At 39.4% G+C, this 25,089-nt stretch overlaps 1 protein-coding gene across 1 annotated transcript in view; it reads right to left on the reverse strand.

Moving 5' to 3' along the window:
- sec61a1a (SEC61 translocon subunit alpha 1a) overlaps positions 1-14,744 on the reverse strand; it is a 90,560-nt gene extending 75,816 nt beyond the window's left edge. Inside the window, exons 1-3 of the mRNA XM_061939909.2 lie at positions 14,666-14,744; positions 14,564-14,601; positions 11,637-11,686 (exon numbers count right to left, since the gene is read on the reverse strand). The gene's annotated coding sequence lies outside the window, so the exon portion shown is untranslated. The remainder of the gene's footprint in view (positions 1-11,636; positions 11,687-14,563; positions 14,602-14,665) is intronic.
- Between the last annotated feature and the right edge of the window lie 10,345 nt (positions 14,745-25,089).

The following is a 25,089-nucleotide window of genomic DNA, read 5'->3' on the forward strand; positions in this document are numbered from 1 at the left end:
GCCCATTGCAAAAGGACTCCCACAGGGAGTCCTTATGCAATGGGACATAAGGACCTATTGTTTTTCGTCCGTTTTATTATTCTTTATTATTCTTCCGCACCCACAAGAAACTGTAATTTGACCCACTTAACATGCTTCAAAACTCACCATATTTTACCCACACATCAGGACCTGCGAAAATTGCATGTTTTTTAAAAAACCGAAACATAAAACTCAAAATTGCGCTCTAGCGCCCCCTAGGAAAAAAAAAAACTAGACTGCCTGTAACTCCCACTAGGAAGGTCGGAAAAATATGCAACAAAATCCTCTATGTAGGTCTGACTTAGACCTAGTTCTCATAATTGTATGTCTTCGGGCTAAAATCTACAGGACGTTGGCAATTCCCCCTTCAAGACAAAAAAGTACTAAAAACAGTCACTTTTGCCTCTTTGAGCTGCTATTTGACCCCCTTAACATGCTTCAAAACTCACCAAACTGAACACACATATCAGGACTGGCTAAAACTGTGATCTAATGAAAAAACCTAACCCAAAATCTAAAAATTGTGCTCTACAGCAATTTTTGAATAAAACTGACAAAAAACTGCTCCTCGGAAGAAAAAAATTACAAAACTGCCTGTAACTCCCACTGGGAAGGTCGGAGAGACATGAAACAAAAACCTCTCCGTAGGTCTCACTTAGACCTACATTTCATACATTGACAACCCCCAGAAAAAATCAACAGCAAGTTTGCTATTCCCCCTTCAAAACAATTATTTTGTAAAAACCGGTCACCTTCCTTCAAAAACTATCTCCTCTGAGCGCGTTTGTCGTTTCGGCTTCAAACTAACACAGGAGAGAGATTAAACCCTTGTGCATAGATTAACAGAACAGTTTTTTTATAACTGCTCCGGTTTTGATTTTATGAGCCTTCAAAGACCCGCTGCGCTGATGCTGCTGCAATGCTGTTTTTTCAAGATGGCTGCTTAAAAGCAGGAAGCACCAACGTGCCCACACAATGCAGACAAGGTAGGTACACTACACAAAAGTCTTGGGACACTTCAGACTACAAGTAGACAAAAGTATTGGGACACTTAGGACTAGCACCTGCCAAATACGCGGGCCCGACCAACGCTGCTTGCAGCTTTAATTAGGGCCCGCAGTGGCCCATTGCAAAAGGACTCCCACAGGGAGTCCTTATGCAATGGGACATAAGGACCTATTGTTATTCTAAGGTTTTATTATTATTATTAGGGCCCGCACGGCCCATTGCAAAAGGACTCCCACAGGGAGTCCTTATGCAATGGGACATAAGGACCTATTGTTTTTCGTTCGTTTTATTATTCTTTCTTATTATTATTATTCTTCCGCCGCCTCTTTGAACACTAATTTGACCCACTCAACATGCTTCAAAACTCACCATATTTGACACACTCATCAGGACCTGCGAAAATTGTCTTTTGATAAAAAAACCGAACCCCAAAAATCAAAATTGCGCTCTAGCGCCCCCTAGGAAAAAAAAAAAACAGACTGCCTGTAACTCCCACTAGGAAGGTCGGAAAAATATGAAACAAAAACCTCTATGTAGGTCTGACTTAGACCTAGTTCTCATAATTGTATGTCTTCGGGCTAAAATCAACAGGAAGTTGGCAATTCCCCCTTCAAGACAAAAAAGTACTAAAAACTGTCACTTTTGCCTCTTTGAGCTGTAATTTCACCCCTTTAACATGCTTCAAAACTCTCCAAACTTTACACACACATCAGGACTGGCTAAAACTGTGATCTAATGAAAAAACCTAACCCCAAATCTAAAAATTGTGCTCTACAGCAATTTTTTACTAAAACTGACAAAAAACTGCTCCTCGGAAGAAAAAAACTACTAAACTGCCTGTAACTCCCACTGGGAAGGTCGGAGAGACATGAAACAAAAACCTCTATGTAGGTCTCACTTAGACCTACATTTCATTAATTGACAACCCCCCGCAAAAATCTACTGGATGTTTGCTATTCCCCCTTCAAAAAAATTTTTTTGTAACAACCGGTCACCTTCCTTCAAAAACGAACTCCTCTGAGTGCGTTTGTCGTTTCGCCTTCAAAATAACACAGGAGAGACATTGAACCCTTGTGAATACAACAACAGAAGCCTTTTTTAATTAAGTGCTCCGGTTTTGATTTTATGACCCTTCAAAGACCCGCTGCACTCATGCTGCTGCGGTGCTGTTTCTGTAAGATGGCTGCTCAAAAGCAGGAAGCACCAACGTGCCCACACAATGCAGACAAGGTAGGTACACTAGACAAAAGTCTTGGGACACTTCAGACTAAAAGTAGACAAAAGTATTGGGACACTTAGGACTAGCACCTGCCAAATACGCGGGCCCGAACAACGCTGCTTGCAGCTTTAATTATTATTATTCTTCCGCCGCCTCTTTGAGCACTAATTTGACCCACTTAACATGCTTCAAAACTCACCATATTTGACCCACGCATCAGGCCCTGCGAAAATTGTCTTTTAATAAAAAAACCGAACCCCAAAACTCAAAATTGCGCTCTAGCGCCCCCTAGGAGAAAAAAAACTAGACTGCCTGTAACTCCCACTAGGAAGGTCGGAGAGACATGAAACAAAAACCTCTATGTAGGTCTGACTTAGACCTAGTTTTCATAATTGTATATCATCGGGCAGAAATCAACAGGAAGTTGGCAATTCCCCCTTCAGGACAAAAAAGTACTAAAAACAGTCACTTTTGCCTCTTTGAGCTGTCATTTGACCCCCTTAACATGCTTCAAAACTCACCGAACTGAACGCACAAATCAGGACTGGCAACAATTGCGATCTAATAAAAAAAACCTAACCCCAAATTTAAAAATTGCGCTCTACAGCAATTTTTGAATAAAACGGAGAAAAAACTGCTCCTCGGAAGAAAAAAATGACAAAACTGCCTGTAACTCCCACTGGGAAGGCCGGAGAGACATGAAACAAAAACCTCTATTTAGGTCTCACTTAGACCTACATTTCATAAATTGACAACCCCCAGCAAAAATCAACAGGAAGTTTGCTATTCCCCCTTCAAAACAAATTTTTTGTAAAAACCGGTCACCTTCCTTCAAAAACGATCTCCTCTGAGCGCGTTTGTCGTTTCGCCTTCAAACTAACACAGGAGAGAGATTGAACCCTTGTGATTACAATGACAGAAGCGCTTTTTTTTCTAACTGCTCCGGTTTTGATTTTATGACCCTTCAAAGACCCGCTGCGCTGATGCTGCTGCGCTGCTGTATTTTTAAGATGGCTGCTTAAAAGCAGGAAGCACCAACGTGCCCACACAATGCAGACAAGGTAGGTACACTAGACAAAAGTCTTGGGACACTTCAGACTAAAAGTAGACAAAAGTAGACAAAAGTATTGGGACACTTATGACTATCACTGGACAAAAGTATTGGGACAGTTAGGACTAGCACCTGCCAAAAACGCGGGCCCGACCAATGCTGCTTGCAGCTTTAATTATTATTATTCTTCCGCAGCTTTGCGCACTACTTTGACCCCCTTAACATGCTTCAAAACTCACCAAATTTTACACACACATCAGTAATTTGCGGCAAAACTTTTTATCAAAAAACCAAACCTCAAAACTCAAGATTGCGCTCTAGCGCCCCCTAGGAAAAAAAAAAAACAGACTGCCTGTAACTCCCACTAGGAAGGTCGGAGAGACATGAAACAAAAACCTCTATGTAGGTCTGCCTTAGACCTAGTTCTCATAATTGTATGTCTTCGGGCTAAAATCAACAGGAAGTTGGCAATTCCCCCTTCAAGACAAAAAAGTACTAAAAACAGTCACTTTTGCATCTTTGAGCTGTAATTTGACCCCCTTAACATGCTTCAAAACTCACCGAACTGAACACACACATCAGGACTGGCTAAAACTGTGATCTAATGAAAAAACCTAACCCCAAATCTAAAAATTGTGCTCTACAGCAATTTTTTTATAAAACGGACAAAAAACTGCTCCTCGGAAGAAAAAAAAGACAAAACTGCCTGTAACTCCCACTGGGAAGGTCCGACAGACATGAAACAAAAACCTCTCCGTAGGTCTCACTTAGACCTACATTTCATAAATTGACAACCCCCAGCAAAAATCTACAGGATGTTTGCTATTCCCCCTTCAAAACAATTTTTTGGTCAAAACCGGTCACCTTCCTTCAAAAACTATCTCCTCTGAGCGCGTTTGTCCTTTCGGCTTCAAACTAACACAGGAGAGAGATTAAACCCTTGTGCATAGATTAACAGAAGCGTTTTGTGATACCTGCTCCGGTTTTGATTTTATGACCCTTCAAAGACCCGCTGCACTGATGCTCCTGCGGTGCTGTTTTTCTAAGATGGCTGCTCAAAAGCAGGAAGCACCAACGTGCCCACACAATGCAGACAAGGTAGGTACACTAGACAAAAGTCTTGGGACACTTCAGACTACAAGTAGACAAAAGTATTGGGACACTTCAGACTACAAGTAGACAAAAGTATTGGGACACTTAGGACTAGCACCTGCCAAATACGCGGGCCCGAACAACGCTGCTTGCAGCTTTAATTAGGGCCCGCAGTGGCCCATTGCAAAAGGACTCCCACAGGGAGTCCTTATGCAATGGGACATAAGGACCTATTGTTTTTCGTCCGTTTTATTATTATTATTCTTTATTCTTCCGCCGCCACAACAAACTGTAATTTGACCCACTTAACATGCTTCAAAACTCACCATATTTTACCCACACATCAGGACCTGCGAAAATTGCATGTTTTTAATAAAACCGAAACATTAAACTCAAAATTGCGCTCTAGCGCCCCCTAGGAAAAAAAAAAAACAGACTGCCTGTAACTCCCACTAGGAAGGTCGGAAAAATATGAAACAAAAACCTCTATGTAGGTCTGACTTAGACCTAGTTCTCATAATTGTATGTCTTCGGGCTAAAATCTACAGGAAGTTGGCAATTCCCCCTTCAAGACAAAAAAGTACTAAAAACAGTCACTTTTGCCTCTTTGAGCTCTATTTTGACCCCCTTAACATGCTTCAAAACTCACCGAACTGAACGCACACATCAGGACTGGCAAAAATTGCCATCTAATAAAGAAACCGAACCCCAAATCCAAAAATTGCGCTCTACAGCAATTTTTGAATAAAACTGATAAAAAACTGCTCCTCGGAAGAAAAAAATTACAAAACTGCCTGTAACTCCCACTGGGAAGGTCGGAGAGACATGAAACAAAAACCTCTCCGTAGGTCTCACTTAGACCTACATTTCATAAATTCACTACCCCCAGCAAAAATCAACAGGATGTTTGCTATTCCCCCTTCAAAACAATTTTTTGCTCTAAACCGGTCACCTTCCTTCAAAAACTATCTCCTCTGAGCGCGTTTGTCCTTTCGGCTTCAAACTAACACAGGAGAGAGATTAAACCCTTGTGCATAGATTAACAGAAGCGTTTTGTGATACCTGCTCCGGTTTTGATTTTATGACCCTTCAAAGACCCGCTGCACTGATGCTCCTGCGGTGCTGTTTTTCTAAGATGGCTGCTCAAAAGCAGGAAGCACCAACGTGCCCACACAATGCAGACAAGGTAGGTACACTAGACTAAAGTCTTGGGACACTTCAGACTAAAAGTAGACAAAAGTATTGGGACACTTACGACTAGCACCTGCCAAAGACGCGGGCCCGAACAACGCTGCTTGCAGCTTTAATTGGTCTTGTTCTTTATATTTATTCTTCCGCCGCCTCTTTGAGCACTAATTTGACCCACTTTACATGCTTCAAAACTCACCAAATTTGACCCACACATCAGGACCTGCGAAAATTTCCTTTTTTATTAAAAAGGAACCTCAAAATTTAAATTTGCGCTCTAGCGCCCCCTATAAAAACAAAAAAAGTACACTGCCTGTAACTCCCACTAGGAAGGTCGGAATAACATGAAACAAAAACCTCTATGTAGGTCTGACTTAGACCTAGCTTTCATAATTGTACATTGTCGGGCTAAAATCTACAGGAAGTTGGCAATTCCCCCTTCAAGACAAAAAAGTACTAAAAACAGTCACTTTTGCCTCTTTGACCTGTAATTTGACCCCCTTAAAATGCTTCAAAACTCACCAAACTTAACACACACATCAGGACTGGCTAAAACTGTGATGTCATGAAAAAACCTAACCCCAAATCTAAAAATTGTGCTCTACAGCAATTTTTTTATAAAACGGACAAAAATATGCTCCTCGGAAGAAAATAACTACAAAACTGCCTGTAACTCCCACTGGGAAGGTCGGAGAGACATGAAACAAAAACTTCTATGTAGGTCTCACTTAGACCTACATTTCATAAATTGACAACCCCCAGCAAAAATTCACAGGAAGTTTGCTATTCCCCCTTCAAAACAAATTTTTTGTAAAAACCGGTCACCTTCCTTCAAAAACTATCTCCTCTGAGGGCGTTTGTCCTTTCGGCTTCAAAATAACACAGGAGAGACATTGAACCCTTGTGCATAGAATAACAGAAGCGTTTTGTGATACCTGCTCCGGTTTTGATTTTATGACCCTTCAAAGACCCGCTGCGCTGATGCTCCTGCGGTGCTGTTTTTTTAAGATGGCTGCTTAAAAGCAGGAAGCACCAACGTGCCCACACAATGCAGACAAGGTAGGTACACTAGACAAAAGTCTTGGGACACTTCAGACTAAAAGTAGACAAAAGTATTGGGACACTTAGGACTAGCACCTGCCAAAGACGCGGGCCCGACCAACGCTGCTTGCAGCTTTAATTATTATTATTCTTTCTTTATTCTTCCGCCGCCTCTTCGAACACTAATTTGACCCACTTAACATGCTTCAAAACTCACCAAATTTGACCCAAACATCAGGACCTGCGAAAATTGCCTTTTTTAAAGAAAACGAACCTCAAATTTTAAAATTGCGCTCTAGCGCCCCCTATAACAACACAAAAAGTACACTGCCTGTAACTCCCACTAGGAAGGTCGGAGAGACATGAAAAAAATACTTCTATGTAGGTCTGACTTACACCTACATTTTATAATTGTACATCTTCGGGCTAAAATCAACAGGAAGTTGGCAATTCCCCCTTCAAGACAAAAAAGTACTAAAAAAAGTCACTTTTGCCTCTTTCAGCTGTAATTTGGCCCCCTTAACATGCTTCAAAACTCACCAAACTTAACACACACATCAGGACTGGCTAAAACTGTGATGTCATGAAAAAACCTAACCCCAAATCCAAAAATTGTGCTCTACAGCAATTTTTTTATAAAACGCACAAATAACTGCTCCTCGGAGGAAAAATAGTACTAAACTGCCTGTAACTCCCACTGGGAAGGTCGGAGAGACATGAAACAAAAACTTCTATGTAGGTCTCACTTAGACCTACATTTCATAAATTGACAACCCCCAGCAAAAATCTACAGGAAGTTTGCTATTCCCCCTTCAAAACAATTTTTTTGGAAAAACCGGTCACCTTCCTTCAAAATCTATCTCCTCTGAGAGCGTTTGTCGTTTCGCCTTCAAAATAACACAGGTGAGAGATAAACCCCTTGTGATTAAAAGTATAGATGGGATTTTTAATACCTGCTCCGGTTTTGATTTTATGACCCTTCAAAGACCCGCTGCACTGATGCTCCTGCGGTGCTGTTTTTCTAAGATGGCTGCTCAAAAGCAGGAAGCACCAACGTGCCCACACAATGCAGACTAGGTAGGTACACTACACAAAAGTCTTGGGACACTTCAGACTACAAGTAGACAAAAGTCTTGGGACACTTCAGACTAAAAGTAGACAAAAGTATTGGGACACTTAGGACTAGCACCTGCCAAATACGCGGGCCCGAACAACGCTGCTTGCAGCTTTAATTAGGGCCCGCACGGCCCATTGCAAAAGGACTCCCACAGGGAGTCCTTATGCAATGGGACATAAGGACCTATTGAATTTGTAACGTTTTATTATTCTTTATTATTATTATTATTATTATTATTATTCCGCCGCCTCTTCGAGCACTAATTTGACCCACTTAACATGCTTCAAAACTCACCAAATTTGACACACTCATCAGGACCTGCGAAAATTGTCTTTTGATAAAAAAACCGAACCCCAAAAATCAAAATTGCGCTCTAGCGCCCCCTAGGAAAAAAAAAAAACAGACTGCCTGTAACTCCCACTAGGAAGGTCGGAGAGACATGAAACAAAAACCTCAATGTAGGTCTGACTTAGACCTAGTTCTCATAATTGTATGTCTTCGGGCTAAAATCAACAGGAAGTTGGCAATTCCCCCTTCAATACAAAAAAGTACTAAAAACAGTCACTTTTGCATCTTTGCGCTGTAATTTCACCCCCTTAACATGCTTCAAAACTCACCAAACTGAACACACACATCCGGACTGGCTAAAACTGTGATCTAATGAAAAAACCTAACCCAAAATCTAAAAATTGTGCTCTACAGCAATTTTTGAATAAAACTGATAAAAAACTGCTCCTCGGAAGAAAAAAGTTACTAAACTGCCTGTTACTCCCACTGGGAAGGTCGGAGAGACATGAAACAAATACCTCTCCGTAGGTCTCACTTAGACCTACATTTCATAAATTGACAACCCCCAGATAAAATCAACAGCAAGTTTGCTATTCCCCCTTCAAAACAATTATTTTGTAAAAACCCGTCACCTTCCTTCAAAAACTATCTCCTCTGAGCGCGTTTGTCGTTTCGGCTTCAAACTAACACAGGAGAGAGATTAAACCCTTGTGCATAGATTAACAGAACAGTTTTTTTATAACTGCTCCGGTTTTGATTTTATGAGCCTTCAAAGACCCGCTGCGCTGATGCTGCTGCAATGCTGTTTTTTTAACATGGCTGCTTGAAAGCAGGAAGCACCAACGTGCCCACACAATGCAGACAAGGTAGGTACACTAGACTAAAGTCTTGGGACACTTCAGACTACAAGTAGCCAAAAGTATTGGGACACTTAGGACTAGCACCTGCCAAATACGCGGGCCCGACCAACGCTGCTTGCAGCTTTAATTATTATTATTATTCCGCCGCCGCTTTGAACACTAATTTGACCCACTCAACATGCTTCAAAACTCACCAAATTTGACACACTCATCAGGACCTGCGAAAATTGTCTTTTGATAAAAAAACCGAACCCCAAAAATCAAAATTGCGCTCTAGCGCCCCCTAGGAAAAAAAAAAAACAGACTGCCTGTAACTCCCACTAGGAAGGTCGGAGAGACATGAAACAAAAACCTCTATGTAGGTCTGACTTAGACCTAGTTCTCATAATTGTATGTCTTCGGGCTAAAATCAACAGGAAGTTGGCAATTCCCCCTTCAATACAAAAAAGTACTAAAAACAGTCACTTTTGCATCTTTGCGCTGTAATTTGACCCCCTTAACATGCTTCAAAACTCACCAAACTGAACACACACATCAGGACTGGCTAAAACTGTGATCTAATGAAAAAACCTAACCCCAAATCCAAAAATTGTGCTCTACAGCAATTTTTTAATCAAACTGATAAAAAACTGCTCCTCGGAAGATAAAAATTACAAAACTGCCTGTTACTCCCACTGGGAAGGTCGGAGAGACATGAAACAAAAACCTCTATGTAGGTCTCACTTAGACCTACATTTCATAAATTGACAACCCCCAGCAAAAATCAACAGGAAGTTTGCTATTCCCCCTTCAAAACAATTTTTTTGGAAAAACCGGTCACCTTCCTTCAAAATCTATCTCCTCTGACAGCGTTTGTCGTTTCGCCTTCAAACTTACACAGGTGAGAGATACAACCCTTGTGATTAAAAGTATAGATGGGATTCGTAATACCTGCTCCGGTTTTGATTTTATGACCCTTCAAAGACCCGCTGCGCTGATGCTGCTGCAATGCTGTTTTTTCAAGATGGCTGCTTAAAAGCAGGAAGCACCAACGTGCCCACACAATGCAGACAAGGCAGGTACACTAGACAAAAGTCTTGGGACACTTCAGACTAAAAGTAGACAAAAGTATTGGGACACTTAGGACTAGCACCTGCCAAATCCGCGGGCCCGAACAACGCTGCTTGCAGCTTTAATTATTATTATTATTATTATTATTATTCTTCCGCAGCTTTGCGCACTACTTTGACCCCCTTAACATGCTTCAAAACTCACCAAATTTTACACACACATCAGTAATTCTTGGCAAAACTTTTTATCAAAAAACCAAACCTCAAAACTCAAGATTGCGCTCTAGCGCCCCCTAGGAAAAAAAAAAACTAGACTGCCTGTAACTCCCACTACGAAGGTCGGAAAAACATGAAACAAAATTCTCTATGTAGGTCTGACTCAGACCTAACTTTCATAATGGTACATTCTTGGGCTAAAATCAACAGGAAGTTGGCAATTCCCCCTTCAAGACAAAAAAGTACTAAAAACAGTCACTTTTGCATCTTTGAGCTGTTATTTGACCCCCTTAACATGCTTCAAAACTCACCAAACTGAACACACACATCAGGACTGGCTAAAACTGTGATCTAATGAAAAAACCTAACCCCAAATCCAAAAATTGTGCTCTACAGCAATTTTTTAATCAAACCGACAAAAAACTGCTTCTTGGAAGAAAAAAAAGACAAAACTGCCTGTAACTCCCACTGGGAAGGTCGGAGAGACATGAAACAAAAACCTCTATGTAGGTCTCACTTAGACCTACATTTCATAAATTGACAACCCCCACCAAAAATCAACAGGAAGTTTGCTATTCCCCCTTCAAAACAACATTTTTGTAAAAACCGGTCACCTTCCTTCAAAATCTATCTCCTCTGAGCGCGTTTGTCGTTTTGCCTTCAAATTAACACAGTTGAGAGATACAACCCTTGTGATTAAAAGTATAGATGGGATTCGTAATACCTGCTCCGGTTTTGATTTTATGACCCTTCAAAGACCCGCTGCGCTGATGCTGCTGCACTGCTGTTTTTTTAATATGGCTGCTCAAAAGCAGGAAGCACCAACGTGCCCACACAATGCAGACAAGGTAGGTACACTACACAAAAGTCTTGGGACACTTCAGACTAAAAGTAGACAAAAGTATTGGGACACTTAGGACTAGCACCTGCCAAATACGCGGGCCCGTCCAACGCTGCTTGCAGCTTTAATTATTATTTGAAACTCGATTTTGCATGTCACTATAAAGTTATATAAGCCTTGCTTGTTCAATATTCAATGCAAAACTTGTTTGGGTCCTTATTAAAAGGTTAACTTGTTCAACCTTGGCCCGCGGCTTTGTTCAGTTTTAAATTTTGGCCCACTCTGTATTTGAGTTTGACACCCTTGCCCTAAGGGGATGATGGCCAAAACGTTTATCTGTATACTATATGACTATATTAAATGATAATACACCATAATACTGTATACATACATACTCCTTAAAAGCCGCATGGTAATGAAACGCAGCAATTACGCACAGAGCCACGTGTAATACTGTAGATATTTTGTGTACTTTGATCCTTGCCAAGGCGTTGGCATGATATTGTGAAATTCAGATAGAAAGCCAGCTGTCACATACTGTGAGTAAAAATTGAGTAACTTTAAAAAATGGGTTTTGCTGTTAAAAGGCTTTCAATCGCAGAAAATGTCCGCCTGTGTTTGCTTTAGGGAAAAAAGAAAACACACCTGCTGGTTTGACAACTTGGGAGTGGCAGCGAAATATGCAAAAGCGGCATCTGCAGAGAGAACAAAGATACACTTCAATTAAACCTGGCGTTCATTTGCACAATCTAATCTGAAACACTGCACTGACGCCTGTCATGTACGCAGGGACGTTGCACCATATCCTATAGGGCCCCCATGCCATTCCCACCCTACACACACTTGGTTTGTTTACCTGCACTAAAAACTAACGATTGCATGGATTTGGATCAAATCAGATTTAAAAAAAATTTTTTAACAATGGGATGAACATATCTAGAACATACGGTACCGAGATAAACCCTAGCGGTGGGAATCCAGCCGATCCTTGAGGTGACGATTTGATTCAGAATCGATTCTCAATTCAACACGATTCTCTAGTCAAACCAATTTTAGCAATGTATTTTTTGGTATAGGAATTATATGGAAACTTTTTCAAAAACAGCTTACAGGTTGACGTATGACTTATACGCACAGCTAGTAAGCATTGAAATTGCCTAAAAACTGTCATGATCCGTGGTCCCGATCATGTTTTGTTTAGTTATGTTCTGTTAGTTTTGGACTCCATAGTTCCTGTTTGAGCTTCCTTGTTTGTTTTGTCACCATGGCGACTCATTAGTTTCACCTGCCTCATTTGTTCAGATCACACCTATCGCTAATCATGAGATTATTATTTACGCCTGTCTTTGTCAGTTAGTCTGCCTTGCGACAATGATAGTTTCATGCTTGTATTCATGCGTTTGCTTGGTTCATACTGCTCGTTCCATGCCTTGCCAAGTAAGTTTTGTTTATTCATGCCACAGTTAGTTCACGCTAAGTGTTAGTTTTTGTTTCCTTCGCTAAGTTGTGCCTTCGCCTTTTACGCCTTTTGTTTGTCCCTCTTTGAAAGTCAAGATTAAATAATGTTCCTACCTTCAAGCCTTGTCCGGTATAGTCGGATTGCATCCCGGGAGAACAAATCTCGCAGTAAACTGCGAAAAAACCCGCGTCATGACAAAAACGTCTTTTTAAAAAGCGAAAAATACACAAAAACTTTAAAATAAGATTTTAGAAAATTATGAATCGACTTAGAATCGGACTAAATAAGAATCGCGATTTGGATGCGAGTTGTGTTATTTGAGCCCCACTAATAAACCCCCCATAAATAATTTGGTTCTGTTTAAAACAAAAGTTCTTTTTTCTTACAAAAAAGTGCCAGCAATTTCAATATAAAGTGGCCAGAATATGAGTTTAAATCATCTGTCACTATTCTTCTAAAGATGATTACAAATGTGTCAAGTTTTCCTTTGCTTCATCTTCTACCGCTTATCCGAGATCGGGTCACAGGGGCAGCAGCCTGAGCAGAGAAACCCAGACTTCCCATTTCCCCCACCAATTTGTCCAGCTCCTCCCGGGGAAATCCCGACGCATTCCCAGGCCAGCTGGGATAAATAGTCCCCCCCAACATGTACTGGGTCTTCCCCGTGGCTCCCTACCGGTCGGACTTTAACACCTCCGTTCGGGGGGCATCCTGACCAGATGCCAGAACTACCCCATCCGATGTGGAGGAGCGGCGGCTTTACTCTGAGATCCTCCCGAATGACAGATTTTCTCACCCTATCTGTAAGGGAGAGCCCCACCACCTGACAGAGGAAACTCATTTCGGCCGCTTGTACCCGTGATCTTGTCCTTTCGGTCATGACCCACAGCTCATGACCAAAGGTGAGGATGAGAACGTAGATCGACCGGTAAATTCAGAGCTTCGCCTTCTGGCTCAGCTTCTTCTTCACCACGACGGGCCGATACAGGGTACGCATCACTGCAGACGCCGCACTGATCCGCCTGTCGATCTCACGATCCACTCTTCCCTCACTCGTGAACAAGAATCCGAGGTGTTTGAACTCCAACACTTGGGGCAGGGTCTCCTCCCCAACCCGGTGATGGCAGTCTACCCTTTTCAAGGCGAGAACCATGGACTCTGACTTGGAAGTGCACACTCAGCTGCAAAACCGATCCAGTGAGACCTGAAGATCCTGGTCAGATGAAGCCAGCAGGACCACATCATCTGCAAAAAGCACAGACCTAATCCTACAACCAAACCGGATCCCCTCAGCGCCCTGACTGTGCCTCGAAATTCTGTCCATAAAAGTTATGAACAGACTTGGTGACAAAGGGCAGCCCTGGCGGAGTCAGACCCTCATAGGAAAAGTGCCCAAATTATTGCCGCCAATACGGACCAAGCTCTGGCACGATCATAGGGGAAGCGGTCATGGGCAAACTCCCAAGAGGATCCTGCCAATAGGATAGAGCTGGTCCACAGTTCCACGACCAGGACAAAAACCACACTGCTCCTCCTGAATCCGAGGGTCCACTACCCGGCGTAGCCTCTTCTCCAGTACACCTGAATAGACCGCACCAAGAATGCTGACGAAACAGTGCAACGCAAAGTAGGTAAACACAGAAAATCCTATCCTGGACTCCAAGGGGTTAAATTAAAGATAGTGTAATCACTTGCGTCATAGTTCACACCTTCCAGTGCGTTATTGAGGTCAGCCCCAGTTCACTCGCTCCTCCAGCTTGTTGCATAACGGCCAAGATCCACAGGCATCAGCCCTACGCACACTCGAGGAAATCTGTCAGCTGGCATGGTTTTAGTAGAATTAAGCAACATTCTTAAATCACGCAACAAAACAAGTATTTTATGTACGTAATCACGTTTTTGGAGATTTACAATGCTGAATTCATGAACTGGCTGTGACTTGATCTCAAAATACCAATCTTTTTTAAGGCAGTGACACCAAGCTACTGTGCTGGTAAAAATAATCGCGTTCACCCCGAAGAAGAACAAATGGGAAAGGGTTCAACTGTGTCCATCATAAAACCTTTTTTAACCGCACATGAGTAACAGTTTAACATGCCTTGTAAAAACTCACCCTTTGACAGCACCTAGGGGTGCGGACAACCATCTTAACTGTGAAAAGTGTAACAGAAAGTTAGGTTCTTATGACATGAAAAGGACACAACTTTGTACTCACGGTCCGTGTGAAGATGCAGCTTGTGCCAGGTGAGACCTTCCATTTCTGGCTCTGTGGTAATCATCACATTTTGCCTCCGACACACACAAAGAAGTCAAGATAATGCAAAAACATACTGGCACACAGTAGTTCGCAGCAACTTTCGAGTTCAAAGACATTTGAATGTGGGCATTTTGGTATATACCAGGCAGGGTTTCCCCTTAATGTAATGTAATGTGGTGCGCCACCACAATATACACTATAACTTGAAAATATGTTGTTGTTTTTTATTACTTGAAAACAAATTAAAGGGGAACATTATCACAATTTCAGAATTGTTAAAACCATTAAAAATTAGTTCCTAGTGGCTTATTATAATTTTCGAAGTTTTTTTCCAAATTTTACCCATCACGCAATATCCCTAAAAAAAGCTTCAAAGTGCCTGATTTTAACCATCGTTATAAACACCCGTCCATTTATCTGTGACGTCACATAGTGAAGCCAACACAAACAAACATGGCGGAAAGAACAGCAAGCTATAGCGACTTTAGCTCGGATTCAGACTCGGGTTTCAGCGGCTTAAGCGATTCAACAGATTACGCATGTATTGAAACGGATGGTTGTAGTGTGGAGGCAGGTAGCGAAAACGAAATTGAAGAAGAAACTGAAGCTATTGAGCCATATCGGTTTGAACCGTATGCAAGCGAAACCGACGAAAACGACACGACAGCCAGCGACACGGGAGAAAGCGAGGACGAATTCGGCGATCGCCTTCTAACCAACGATTGGTATGTGTTTGTTTGGCTTTAAAGGAAACTAACAACTATGAACTAGGTTTACAGCATATGACATACATTTGGCAACAACATGCACTTTGAGAGTGCAGACAGCCAAATTTTCATCAATTAATATATTCTGTAGACATACCCTCATCCGCGCTCTTTTCCTGAAAGCTGATCTGTCCAGTTTTGGAGTTGATGTCAGCAGGCCAGGGAAGCTAGGGTCGATAGGGGGTTTAGCTCGCTCGTCTGCGGGAACAAACTGCCGCCATTGCTTGCCGTGCTAGCGAGGTCCTTTGTCCCTGAATTGCTCACACACTCCGGCAGATTCAATGGGGGTCTGGCGGCAGGTTTCTTTGACTTTATCGTTGGAAATGCATCTGCTTTGAGTGTCGCAGGATATCCACACATTCTTGCCATCTCTGTCGTAGCATAGCTTTCGTCGGTAAAGTGTGCGGAACAAACGTCCAATTTCTTGCCACTTTCGCATCTTTGGGCCACTGGTGCAACTTGAATCCGTCCCTGTTCGTATTGTTACACCCTCCGACAACACACCGACGAGGCATGATGTCTCCAAGGTACGGAAAACAGTCGAAAAAACGGAAAATAACAGAGCTGATTTGACCCGGTGTTTGAGAAAATGGCGGATTGCTTCCCGATGTGACGCCACGTTGTGACGTCATCGCTCCGAGAGCGAATATTAGAAAGGCGTTTGATTCGCCAAAATTCACCCATTTAGAGTTCGGAAATCGGTTAAAAAAATATATGGTCTTTTTTTCTGCAACATCAAGGTATATACTGACGCTTACATAGGTCTGGTGATAATGTTCCCCTTTAAAGTAATAAAATGTATTTTTGCCCCCAGAAAAAATCACAAAGTCTGACGCTATTTTTTTTACTTTTATTACCAATCTTATGATAACAAACACTGCGATGAGGTGGCGACTTGTCCAGGGTGTACCCCGCCTACCGCCCAAATGCAGCTGGGATAGGCTCCAGCCCCCTCCGCGATCCCGAACGGGACAAGCGGTACAAAATGGATGGATGGATGATAACAAACAACGGCACAATTCCAACAGGTTTCACCTACCGTACAAGCACTTTCGTCTCATGAGTCCGCGCCTTCCCCGGACACACAACAAAACTTCTTCATTATCCGCCAATCACCTTTCAGGCACAGACGGTGTGTTTGTGACCAAGGGAAAAACTGACAGCAAATCCAAACCACACAAACATGAAACGTTAACATTAGCTGGTCGTTACAGTGTGAATTGATATAAATATAGTCCATTTACACACTATTTACAAGCAGTGTTGGGACTAAAATGTTACTTTACTTTCGGCGGTAAATAGTAATCTAACGCGTTATTTTTTATATTCAGGAACTCAGTTACCGTTACTACATGATGCATTATTTTTACGTTATTTTTTATGTAGTATCGGCTAGAAACTGAGAAGATCTGAGTGTGTTTTATTGGAGCGCTGCAGAAGAGGCGACCGGAAAAGAGGCGCGCGCCGTGTACGTGTGTATGTGTGTGTGGGAGGGGGCGTGTCTGTGTTTACATCATGGCGCAGCCAGAAGTCGAGTTTCTTAACATGGAGATATTCTCACTACATTTCTTTTGTCGACCACAAAGAAAAGAACATTTTAGTTAAATGTAAGTCGTGTCTTGGATCAAAGATCCTATCCTAGCAAAACAAATCTGCTGAAACAGCTACAAAAGCAACATGCTTCGACAAAGCTAGTAAAGAGAGACACACTTCACCTCCACCTCCAACAGCAGCTGGATTTTAACGAGGCACTGCGCACTGAAACTACACACACTGTCAATTCTCTTATATACTCTTTCATTCTAGACGTCTAGAATGTTTGATTATCACATCACTCTAAATGTATAGACTACAAAGTTCACATACATAAAGAGGGATGCTAGTGGGCCAGGCCAATCTTTCCTTATCTCTAAACTAAAACTGGGGGAATATGTAGAGTGTTCTGGGCTTCAGACATGATTTTATTTCAGAATTTCTTGAGACAAAAAAACGCCTGGTTAGACTTTGTGTATGTAGTGTGTGCCTTCTTTGGTTTACAGCTATGTTTTTATTATGCTGTTTGTTACTTATGTATGTTATGTTGCAGCTATTTAAAATAGTTATGTCAATTTGTTCTGGCCTGAAACAAATTGGCCCTTTGAAACATATCTTTGTCTTGGTGTGTTGTATGTAGACCACATTGCTTTGCAGAGTTCAGTGATGCAAATGCATGTCAAGTTGATCAACAGATTGTATTATTCTCCAGTGCAATAACAGTACTGAAATGAAGGCTAAAAGGGCATTAAAGGGGGCCTTAAAAAAATATATAAAAATATATATAAGAAACTAAATAGTTACTTTTCACAGTAGCGCATTACTTTTTGGTGTAAGTAACTGAGTTAGTAACTGAGTTACTTTTGAAATAAAGTAACTAGTAATTGTAACTAGAGATGTCCGATAATATCGACCTGCCGATATTATCGGCCGATAAATGCTTTAAAATGTAATATCGGAAATTTTCGGTATCGTTTTTTTTTAATTTTTTGTTTTTATTAAATCAACATAAAAAACACAAGATACACTTACAATTAGTACACCAACTAGGGCTGTGAATCTTTGGGTGTCCCACGATTCGATTCAAAATCGTTTTTTTTTTTCCCAATTCAACTCGATTCTCGATTCAAAAACGATTTTTTTCCCGATTCAAAAGGATTCTCTATTCATTCAATACATAGGATTTCAGCAGGATCTACCCCAGTCTGCTGACATGCAAGCAGAGTAGTAGATTTTTGTAAAAAAAAAAAGTATAATTGTAAAGGACAATGTTTTATCAACTGATTGCAATAATGTAAATCTGTTTTAACTATTAAATGAACCAAAAATATGACTTATTTTATCTTCGTGAAAATATTGGACACAGTGTGTTGTCAAGCTTATGAGATGCGATGCAAGTGTAAGCCACTGTGACACTATTGTTCTTTTTTTATTTTTTTTATAAATGTATAATGATAATGTCAATGAGGAATTGTTAATCACCTGCTATATTGAAATTGTAACTAATATTGATACTGTTGATAATATTCATTTTTGTTTCACTACTTTTGGTTTGTTCTCCTCTCCTCTCAATTGCTCTGTTTATTGCAGGTCTAAGTGTTGCTGGGTCGGGTTTGGTTTTGGAATTTGATTGCTTTGTTATGGTATTGCTGTGTATTGTTTTGTTGGATTGATTAATTTAAAAAAATTAAAAATAAATAAATAATAAAAAAAATCGATTTTTTAAAAATGAGAATCGATTCTGAATCGCACAACGTGAGAATCGTGATTCTAATTCGAATCGATTTTTTCCCATACCCCTAACACCAACCCAAAAAACCTCCCTCCCCCATTCACACTCATTCACACAAAAGGGTTGTTTATTTCTGTTATTAATATTCTGGTTCCTACATTATATATCAATATATATCAATACAGTCTGCAAGGGATACAGTCCGTAAGCACACATGATTGTGCGTGCTGCTGGTCCACTAATAGTACTAACCTTCAACAGTTAAATTTACTCATTTTCATTAATTACTAGTTTCTATGTAACTGTTTTTATATTTTTTTACTTTCTTTATTATTCAAGAAAATGTTTTTAATTTATGTATCTTATTTTATTAATTTAAAAAAAAAAGGACCTTATCTTCACCATACCTGGTTGTCTAAATTAGGCATAATAATGTGTTAATTCTACGACTGTGTATATCGGTATTGGTTGATATCGGTATCGGTAATTAAGAGTTGGACAATATCGGAATATCGGATATTGGCAAAAAGCCATTATCGGACATCCCTAACTGTAACTAGCTACTGGTTTTCATTAACTAACCCAACACTGTTGACAAGTGATGTACCAAGAACTTGACTACAGAAAAAAGACTTTGCTCACCAAAAAGTGCGCTACTGAAACCGGATGTAAACAATAATTATTAAATAATTATCCGTTTAAGGGGTTATCCGGCTTAGTGTAGACATAGCCTGATATGTGGTTTTAGTTGGCCACATCAAATGATATGGCCCTCGGATTTTGACTTAGACACTATTTATAGGCTTTACGTAATAAACAATTCCATGTAAGAAAATTAATTTATGAAAAAGTCTAAAAAGGAGTTAATTTGTCTTACCTTTTTTGTTTTGGTTTCATTGAGACATACAGTCCAAACATATTAGCTATGTTGCAAGGGAATATCATACTGCTTACATTTTATGGCGAAACACTAAATCAATCTTTACATTTAAACTTCACTAAAAAAGTTAGCAGAAAAGCGTACCTATAAGAGAGAAGCTTGTAACCTGCTGTGAGAATGATCCGCGTGTACAAGCTAGCGTGCGAGCTAGCAGGGCTACCTCGAGCTAGCTCAAGCAAATTAGCTAACGTAGCTATCGTCTATTTATAAAAAAATAATAAAAATATGTTTTTTAAAACCGACATAATTCACTATTGTTTGGTGTCCTTAAATTACCCTTTTAAACCCGATCCCGACAAAATAGGCGAGTCGGTACATTGGGTGTCACTGGCGCGCACCGTCGCAATGCATTCTGGGAGTTGTTGTTTAAAATGAGTTGTGTTGACCGGCCAAAAAAAAAAGACTCTTTTGTGAATAAACTTCTATAGATCGCACCGTAAACGTTCTAGCTCCCTTCTGTGACTGTGAATGACCCTTTTTTTTTAATATATTATTTATAAATTTCAACAGACAAGAAACAATCAAACATACTTGCCAACCCTCCCGAATTTTCCGGGAGACTCCCGAAATTCAGCGCCTCTCCCGAAAACCTCCCGGGACAAATATTCTCCCGAAAATCTCCCGATTTTCAGCCGGACCTGAGTGAGGACAGCCTTTTTTCACTACGGGAGGACAACAGGGTGACAAGAACTAAATCATCCAGACTAGAGATACATTGTATTATTATGTTTATCTTACCTAAAAATAAGTAGGTATTTATTAATTAAAAAAAACAAAAAAAAACTAAATACATTTTTACTATATTTTGCTAAAAACATCAAAATTAATTGTATTTTTATTTTTATTTTTTCTGACTCCTTATTACATCCAGCCATAGAATTTTACATTAAAATAAACATATTTGAAATAATTAATTTTAAATTATCATAATAATTCATTTAAAATGACCATATTTAATTATTAAAATAATTGCTTGTTTATCAACAACTTTAGCATTTTATTCATTACATTTTGAAGCTCTCAGAAGCCAAGTTATGTTATAATCCTTAATATTTATTTATGCAAGTTTGAAGTATCAATTATCCAAACACAGTTTTGTTTGCATATTTTCAGGATGTAGAGATATATATATATATATATATATATATATATATATATATATATATATATATATATATATATATATATATATATATATATATGAAATACTTGACTTGGTGAATTCTAGCTGTCAATATACTCCTCCCCTCTTAACCACGCCCCCCCGACCCCGACCACGCCCCGCCCCCCCCACCTGCCGAAATCGGAGGTCTCAAGGTTGGCAAGTATGCAATCAAAATAAATACAAAAACAGTACAAAACAGTACAAAAAGAGTACAAAGCAGCGCCAGGGGGTTATAAATTCAAAGTAACTAAAATAGAATGCAAAAATATATATATATAAAATAAACAAAGTGCAAAGCCATAGGCTCACTCAATTTCAGTAAATAACTTAAATTTGGAACACAGCATCATCGTTTTTACAGCTTTTTGGTTTACAGAGGAAGAGAGTGTTTTAATGTAGAGTTCTAATTCTTTTTTAAAGGCACAAAAGACAGGTCGGGTATTGAGAAACTTACATTTATGAATATAAAACTTAGCCAATAGCATGAGGTTGCAAAGGTAAAATTCCTATTCAAATTTTTGTTCATATAGTGTAAAACCAAATATCACATCTTCAAAACAAAGCACACATTTGCTGTGAATGACCTTCATATTCCATGTTGTGTCATACATTACAAAGCAGGTGTACGTGCAGAGAAGCACATCATGTTCCAAGGAGCACCTGGCTAATGTGACACAGGTGTGCCAGAGAACAGAAGTGACAATGCATTCCACTTCTGTTCTCAAAACATGATTGCAGTTTTCCAAAACAAGCAGCTCAGGAGGGCAAGTTGAACAAAGAACTGTCATTTGTGTTAAAGATTATGGTCGCTAACACTTCCTGCTTGAGCTGGACACAATCCCGCTGCTTTTGTGTTACATCATCTCAGACCTTCTTAGCGACGTCGCTGCAGGATGCAAGCTTATTGTTGCCGCGTGCGTAGTTTGCAGCTCAATTCTCAACATTCTGCACCCGCTCAACTTCCACTCATTCCCACTCGAACGGGTCCACGGTGTAGAATATTGGTTGGGAAATGACCAAAATTCAATGGTCAAATTAACATCAGAAGCCAACATTGATTAAACGTTGTTGTTTCAACGTTGTGTTTGTGTTGTAGAATATTGGTTGGGAAATGACCAAAATTCAATGGTCAAATTAACATTAGAAGCCAACATTGATTAAACATCGTCAAAAAGCATGTTGTTTCAACGTTGTATTTGTGTTGTAGAATATTGGTTGGGAAATTACCAAAATTCCATGGTCAAAACATCAGAAGCCAACATTGATTAAACGTTGTCAAACAGCATGTTTCAACATTGTATTTGTATTGTAGAATATTGGTTGGGAAATTACCAAAATTCAATGATCAAAACATCAGAACCCAACATTGATTAAACGTTGTCAAACAGCATGTTTCAACGTTGTATTTGTGTTGTAGAATATTGGTTGGGAAATTACCAAAATTCAATGATCAAAACGTCAGAACCCAACATTGATTAAACGTTGTCAAACAGCATGTTGTTTCAACGTTGTATTTGTGTTGTATAATATTGGTTGGGAAATGACCAAAATTCAATGGTCGAATCAACATCAGAAGCCAACATTCATTAAACATTGTCAAAAAGCATGTTGTTTCAACGTTGTATTTGTGGTGTAGAATATTGGTTGGGAAATTACCAAAATTCCATGGTCAAAACATCAGAAGCCAACATTGATTAAACGTTGTCAAACAGCATGTTTCAACATTGTATTTGTATTGTAGAATATTGGTTGGGAAATTACCAAAATTCAATGATCAAAACATCAGAACCCAACATTGATTAAACGTTGTCAAACAGCATGTTGTTTCAACGTTGTATTTGTGTTGTAGAATATTGGTTGGGAAATTACCAAAATTCAATGATCAAAACGTCAGAACCCAACATTGATTAAACGTTGTCAAACAGCATGTTGTTTCAACGTTGTATTTGTGTTGTATAATATTGGTTGGGAAGTGACCAAAATTCAATGGTCGAATCAACATCAGAAGCCAACATTCATTAAACATTGTCAAAAAGCATGTTGTTTCAACGTTGTATTTGTGGTGTAGAATATTGGTTGGGAAATTACCAAAATTCCATGGTCAAAACATCAGAAGCCAACATTCATTAAACATTGTCAAAAAGCATGTTGTTTCAACGTTGTATTTGTGGTGTAGAATATTGGTTGGGAAATTACCAAAATTCCATGGTCAAAACATCAGAAGCCAACATTGATTAAACGTTGTCAAACAGCATGTTTCAACATTGTATTTGTATTGTAGAATATTGGTTGGGAAATTACCAAAATTCAATGATCAAAACATCAGAACCCAACATTGATTAAACGTTGTCAAACAGCATGTTTCAACGTTGTATTTGTGTTGTAGAATATTGGTTGGGAAATTACCAAAATTCTATGATCAAAACGTCAGAACCCAACATTGATTAAACGTTGTCAAACAGCATGTTGTTTCAACGTTGTATTTGTGTTGTAGAATATTGGTTGGGAAGTGACCAAAATTCAATGGTCGAATCAACATCAGAAGCCAACATTCATTAAACATTGTCAAAAAGCATGTTGTTTCAACGTTGTATTTGTGGTGTAGAATATTGGTTGGGAAATGACCAAAATTCAATGATCAAAACATTAGAACTCAACATTGATTAAACGTTGTCAAACAGCATGTTGTTTCAACGTTGTATTTGTGTTGTATAATATTGGTTGGGAAGTGACCAAAATTCAATGGTCGAATCAACATCAGAAGCCAACATTCATTAAACATTGTCAAAAAGCATGTTTCAACGTTGTATTTGTGGTGTAGAATATTGGTTGGGAAATGACCAAAATTCAATGGTCGAATCAACATTAGAACCTGACATTGATTAAACGTCGTCAAAAAGCATGTTGTTTCAACGTTGTATTTGTGTTGTAGAATATTGGTTGGGAAATGACCAAAATTCAATGGTCAAATTAACATCAGAAGCCAACATTGATTAAACGTTGTTGTTTCAACGTTGTGTTTGTGTTGTAGAATATTGGTTGGGAAATTACCAAAATTCAATGATCAAAACATCAGAAGCCAACATTGATTAAACGTTGTCAAACAGCATGTTTCAACGTTGTATTTGTGTTGTAGAATATTGGTTGGGAAATTACCAAAATTCAATGATCAAAACATCAGAAGCCAACATTGATTAAACGTTGTCAAACAGCATGTTGTTTCAACGTTGTATTTGTGTTGTAGAATATTGGTTGGGAAATTACCAAAATTCAATGATCAAAACATCAGAAGCCAACATTGATTAAACGTTGTCAAACAGCATGTTTCAACGTTGTATTTGTATTGTAGAATATTGGTTGGGAAATTACCAAAATTCAATGATCAAAACATCAGAACCCAACATTGATTAAACGTTGTCAAACAGCATGTTGTTTCAACGTTGTATTTGTGTTGTATAATATTGGTTGGGAAGTGACCAAAATTCAATGGTCGAATCAACATCAGAAGCCAACATTCATTAAACATTGTCAAAAAGCATGTTGTTTCAACGTTGTATTTGTGGTGTAGAATATTGGTTGGGAAATGACCAAAATTCAATGATCAAAACATCAGAACTCAACATTGATTAAACGTTGTCAAACAGCATGTTGTTTCAACGTTGTATTTGTGTTGTAAAATATTGGTTGGGAAGTGACCAAAATTCAATGGTCGAATCAACATCAGAAGCCAACATTCATTAAACATTGTCAAAAAGCATGTTGTTTCAACGTTGTATTTGTGGTGTAGAATATTGGTTGGGAAATGACCAAAATTCAATGGTCAAATTAACATCAGAAGCCAACATTGATTAAACGTTGTTGTTTCAACGTTGTGTTTGTGTTGTAGAATATTGGTTGGGAAATGACCAAAATTCAATGGTCAAATTAACATTAGAAGCCAACATTGATTAAACATCGTCAAAAAGCATGTTGTTTCAACGTTGTATTTGTGTTGTAGAATATTGGTTGGGAAATTACCAAAATTCCATGGTCAAAACATCAGAAGCCAACATTGATTAAACGTTGTCAAACAGCATGTTTCAACATTGTATTTGTATTGTAGAATATTGGTTGGGAAATTACCAAAATTCAATGATCAAAACATCAGAACCCAACATTGATTAAACGTTGTCAAACAGCATGTTTCAACGTTGTATTTGTGTTGTAGAATATTGGTTGGGAAATTACCAAAATTCAATGATCAAA

Source organism: Nerophis lumbriciformis, linkage group LG03 (assembly GCF_033978685.3).
Source record: "Nerophis lumbriciformis linkage group LG03, RoL_Nlum_v2.1, whole genome shotgun sequence".
NCBI classification, from domain to species: domain Eukaryota; kingdom Metazoa; phylum Chordata; class Actinopteri; order Syngnathiformes; family Syngnathidae; genus Nerophis; species Nerophis lumbriciformis.